Raw genomic sequence first — 6,079 nt, 5'->3', positions numbered from 1 at the left:
CAGTACACTTAAAAGAACGGTTTGCAACTATAACCTGATGTTATTATATGGAGATATGCAAAGTAATGTTTCAACATCGAAGTGTAGGAAGCAAGTGAGACGGTATAATGCAAATTCGCGAAATTGGTTATTAAAAATAGAGATTATGATTTGTTTTCCAATCTAATGGAGAAAACAAAAGATTTTTTTTGCGCAATATGGTGTTTTTGGTGTAGAAATTCCGACGTAATAGAATAAGTTATATTGAAATGGCGGCAAACTCTCCATATAAGAAGGTCTGATACAATTTAAAGTGAGTTGGAGGCGTAATGAGGATATTGCAAACAATGGTGTAAGGCGCTCTAAATTGCTTTGATGTGACTTTCAAAATGTAAGTAAAACGAAGCATTTTTCGGGAACACTTTATTACAGAGATGGAAATTTCATATCTAACAGATAGTCTATAAGAACCTTTATCAAAAGTTGTCTATTTTTCCCATTTCAATGACACACACGCATCTGATAATTTTGACAGTAAACAAACGTTTTCCACCATCAAACAAGATCTATATTAACCTCATGATGTGTGGCAATGAGGACAAATATTACGTGGTTGCTGCATTCGAGTTTAGTCTATGAATTTCGTAAGTCATGTTTACAAGGGCCATTAATATACCTCACGTTTACACCTACCTTTAAGTCCAAAAAATATGGCATAATACAAGAGGTTTGAACGCTTACACGAGGCCAAAACAACTTGCGTGGAAAACAACTGCGGAGTTAAAAGATTTAAACAAATTACCACTCTTGAAGCTGTGCAAAAATGACCAGTGCCTATTTCCTTGACTTTAAGGCGCTGATAACTCGATATTCTGAGTTGTCTGTTGCTACTTGGAAGCTTGGAGCGTAATAGTGTTTGAAAGGCAAGGAGTCGTTTGGGGTGACCCTCTCGGTTCTCCCCCATCCTAGCATCAGCACTGCACTGATGAGGCCCAGAAGGCCGGAACAGTACTCTCTGCAGTTAGTTATATATATATATATATATATATATATTGTATGCGAGGGAAACCCTGACCCTGTACACCCCAAGTAATCATACTTAAATAGAATAAATGTTTGAAAAGAAAATTTGCCCTGAGCGTCAAAATCCCTCTCAGGGAAAATTTTCTTTTCAAACACTTATTCTATTTAAGTATGATTACTTGGGGTGTACAGGGTCAGGGTTTCCCTCGCATACAGAATTTGTTTAATTGAAATTAGCCTGTATCCGTAATTGGATCCTCCTTTGTGCTCCGCTAAGTTGACTTCGGTCGTGTATCTTTAATAGATCCTTAGTTGGGTTTCATCTGGGGTTATAGGTTTCCCTTACCCGGTCACCTTGAAAAGTTAAATTTCCCGGGAGACCACGTCTCCGATCACGTAAATCACATCTTTGATTGCCGTGTTGCCAGCATGGTTGTCCTGATAGTGTAGTGATCATCACACCTGACAAGTAAATGGAGGGACGTGGGTGCAAATCCCGCTCAGGGCAAATTTTCTTTTCAAACATTTATTCTTTATATATATATATAAAGAATAAATGTATATATATGTATAGAAAGTTTAAAAAATTGCGATAATGGACAACTTCTGACGTAAAAAATGTAAAAAAATTTTAATAAAAAACGTTTCGGTCAGAGACCTGCTTCTGTTAATTACAACTTTTGAAATAAAAAAAGAGCATTAAATAGGATCAAAGTGCTAATGATTACGTAATTACAGATAACGACTAATTAACTGGTGCTAATAAACAAAAAACCTAATTACAAAGAAGGCGATGGACAAAATGCAAGAAACAAACCCTAAAAAGTAAGAGATAAGACTACTAAATATACATATGATGCACGATCCTCGCAGTAGATAGCGCTATTTATTTATTTATTTATTTATTTATTTATTTATATTTACAAAAGATATGAACTTCATATATTTCATTGTATCTCATTTATCACTTTCACGGGTTTATTACGAATCAACTTAACGGCCTGCTCCCAGTTGGCTTGTTAGCTCAATTGGTAGAGCGCTGCACTAGTATCGCAGAGGTCAGTGGTTCGAATCCCGTACAGGCCTGATTTTTTTTTTCTTTTTCAGGTCTGATTTTCGCTATTGCTTAAATAGCGCTATCTACTGCGAGGATCGTGCATCATATGTATCTCATACCACAGTACAAAATATATGAACTTCATATATTTCATTGTATCTCAACTACTAAATATGTTAATATGAGTGGCGTAATCAATTGCAAAGAAGCAATGCGGCGAACATTAAAAAAGGGAAGGCCCACTTTTTACTACAACTATAAACCGTAACAAAATCCCAAAACAAGGCCTTTGGAGCCCGAAAGGGCAAATTAGCAACAAAATCCGTGGAGGGGCCCTTAAATGATACTAATCATAATAAGATCCCTTGGCAGGGCCTCTGAGTCCAATCCACACCTAATATCCAATCCACACATATATAACTGGATATAAATTTCTAAAATCATAACATTTTAGTGACATTTATTAACATTTTATTTTAACATTTTATATAAACCGCGTGGAGCGGTTTATATAGCGTCATATAAGGAACCGCTCGACCAATCAGATTGCTGGAAACTCTTTGCTCAGCTCTGAAATTATACTAAATATATATATGTTGTAGTTCAATTTTATCCTTGGTTCAAATTTTATTTTCCTCTGTTTCAAACTCATTATCATACATTAGCATGACCGAGAACAAAGGAAGATAAAATTTGAACCAAGTATAAAATTGAACTACAACATATATAAAAACTCGGGCCGTAAAGTTTGGAAATTTACAAGGATTACATCAAACAGACTTTCATTAACTGGCTCTTTTGAAATTTAAGAAACTCCTACACAATCTGACTCAAGATTAACTGTTTTCAAACGAGTGCATTTGTGTCTTAAACTTGGTACAATGCATGGAATGAGACGAGGAGACTGCGGGGGGGGGAGGGGTAGGGGAAGGAGGGAGAGGGTAACTAATGGGTTTTGAACTCATCCTCTGGAGAATAGTCTCGAACGTCTTTCGGCCTTACGTTAGCGACACAACCTCAGCATGTTTTTTCTTTTACAATATTCATTCACATAACGTTTTAGTTTCATTATTATGGTGATATGAATGTTCGTTTGGGAGACTGGATATCTCGAGTCTGAAAATGCTTCAGAGGAATTCATTTTGGCACAACGCATTTCTGAGGCATTCAGTCTCATAGCTATATTTTTTCATGATGCAAGGAAGTAATTTTGCATTGCTGTGCATTTTCAGTTTCATCACTTCCACAGAAAAAAAATCTTTCTTTGGGTTTTTTATTTTTCATATCTTCTACTTTTTATATCATATTCTACGAGAACTGCCCAAAAATTAATTATACGTTGTCTTAAAAGATTTAAACTAAAATTTTTCCTCTCCCCTTCCGTAATTTACCAATTTAGCTCAGTCTTATCTCTTGCAGACTGTTGACCGTTTCCTGTTTCCGAGTAGTGGTAACAGTGACCTTAATTAGTCTGGACGGTGAGGCCGCGGAAAACGTCAATTAAAACGATTCTATAAATACTTTTGGAATTTTCTGTCTCTTACGATGCCAAACCTCAACTTCAGCATAAAGTGTGTCAAATGCTTTGAGTACCAAACGGAGACTTAAGAGGAAATGCAGCCAAGAATCGAACATTTTCAAAATATGGTGGCAACAGCCGAAAAATCGATTCGGCTTATATAAGTTAGGCAGGCCTTAAGGTGAAACTGAAAGCACTGCATACTTCGTTTGGCTGAATATCGATTTATTTTCGAGAAAATCAAAAGCTGAATTTCGTCCAAATGCAACTTTTGAAGCTCAAAATTTTGGACGAAACTCGGGGCGTCACGCCACGAATTTAAAACATTTGGACCGATAAATTGAAAAACAACATCAATACATAATTTGACAGCAATTTTAGCAATTCTTGAGCATTTATTTACACAACGTAATTGAATTTATACGACCTTCTTTTAACAAGATTAAAAATAGGTCAAAAGTAACCCCTTATTTAACTATGTGCTATACAAAATAATCGACTGAAAATCTGGCTTTTGGAAGGTGAAGTGTGGTTCTTTTCGATCTCCAAAGGATTTTTTGGGGAAATGATTCAGTGCGATTTAATCAAATTTTAAAGTTGGATAAAATGAGCTGATTTGACGATGCCGTCAGTTATTTGAAAATGTACACATTCACACGCAAACTCGATTGTTTCGCATTTTACATCCAATCTACAGCTTATTCAATATAATATCATCTTACCGTCCATATTGCTGTACTACAAAAGCGGATTGCAGTTCTGAAATCGTTGCATTGCTCCCATAATAGCGTTATAACTTGGCAGGATATTCAACACCTCCTGATAATGTGGATTGTTTACAAAGCGTATCTCAGGGTTTCTCTCTTTCCATTTCGTTGAAAAGGAGGCTGTAATTACTTCACGTAAGAGATCTTTGTTTAAATATAAGTCTTTAATTAAGCCGCGAACCAAATGTTGGCGAAATGTTGCTGAGTTCAGAAACATGTTTCGCGCGTGCGGAATAACGCTAATTAATTCAAAATTAAGGTCCACAGAAATCGACAACTCCGCAAGAATACAACTTTGGACTGTGAAGCACGTGGCCACAGGAACTAAGGTCGAGTGTTACATAAGGGAAACAGGAGCAAACAATTGTTTAACTTCAATCCTTATTGAGTTCATATTTTTATTTTGTAAATTATTATTTAGGTTGATAAAGCTCATTTTAGGACTAATAATATACATGAAAAAATTTCTCAGTTCTGATTGGTCAAGAAGAATGCAGTTTTCAGTTAATTCAGTGCAGAAGAGAGTTAATTCAGTGCAGAAGAGGGTTAATTCAGTGCAAAGATAGAAGTGTTGGTAATCTGCTGTGTCAGCTGGTGCAATGATTACTCGAAGCGTTTCTTGAGTTCCGAGATACGCAGAAATGGTTTTATTTCCAGATTTGGGCTTTTTTGGATCACTGCCGGTAAAAGGTGGGTGTGAAAACTGCGAACGTCCTACCTGGGTCGTAGTCTTACTACAGGTATGAGTAACTTAAAAAGGCACAGTAGCCTCTGGAGAAGAAGTAGTATAAATATAAAGCTGTTGAACGTTGGCTTTTACAAACATTTCAGCGAAAGTTGTGGTTTTCCAGGTTTGACCCTTGTAAAATTTCCTTCAAATTAACAAATATTCAAACACTACAATTTTCTTTGTTGCACATCTGCAGTGATGTATGATGGGCTATGCCCTTTGCAGATCTTTCGCTCTTTTTTTGTCCTAAAATGAGTTTTATCCCCCGAAGTACCATGAAACATTCAATTATGATACATTAAATCATGATCGGAGTTAGATAATTGTTTGCTCCTGTTTCGTATCTGTAACACACGACCTTAGTTCCTGTAGCCACGTGCTTCATAGTGGAATGTTTTACTTTTGCGTTTTATTTCAGTAGACCTCATTTTGAATTAACTAGCGTTATTCTGCACGCGAGAAACATGTTTCTGAACTAGCAACATTCCGCTTACATTTGGTTCACGGTTCGGTTGTAGAATTATAATTAAACAAAGATCTCTTACGCGAAGTATTTCAGCGAAATGGGAATAGAGAAACCCCGAGATACGCTTTGTAAACAATCATTATCATGATGTGTTGACTATCCTGCCAAGCTCTACTGCTATTGAGGGAGCGATGCAACAATTTTAGGACTGCAATCCCCTTTTGTGATACAGCAATCATCTTTTGTGATACAGCAGTTATTATCGATTTTCTCGAAAATAAATCGATATTCAGCCAAACGAAGTATGCAGTGCTTTGTTTCACCATAAGGCCTACCTAACTTAAGAATATGAGCCGAATCGATTTTTTGGCTGTTGCCACCAAATGTTTGACCGTTGGTAATGTTCGCTCTTAAGTTTTGCCTTCAGAGTTTCCAAGGTCAGACCACGCAAATCTTGGTGATTTAATTTGTCGTTGTTTTTATGCAGAGGACAGCTAAGAAATTATAAATAGAAGATATTACATGGCCGCGCGGGTAC

This window comes from Stylophora pistillata, chromosome 6, assembly GCF_964205215.1.
Source record: "Stylophora pistillata chromosome 6, jaStyPist1.2, whole genome shotgun sequence".
Lineage (NCBI taxonomy): Eukaryota > Metazoa > Cnidaria > Anthozoa > Scleractinia > Pocilloporidae > Stylophora > Stylophora pistillata.
The sequence above is the reverse complement of the archived record's forward strand: the minus strand, read 5'-3'. Positions refer to the sequence as shown.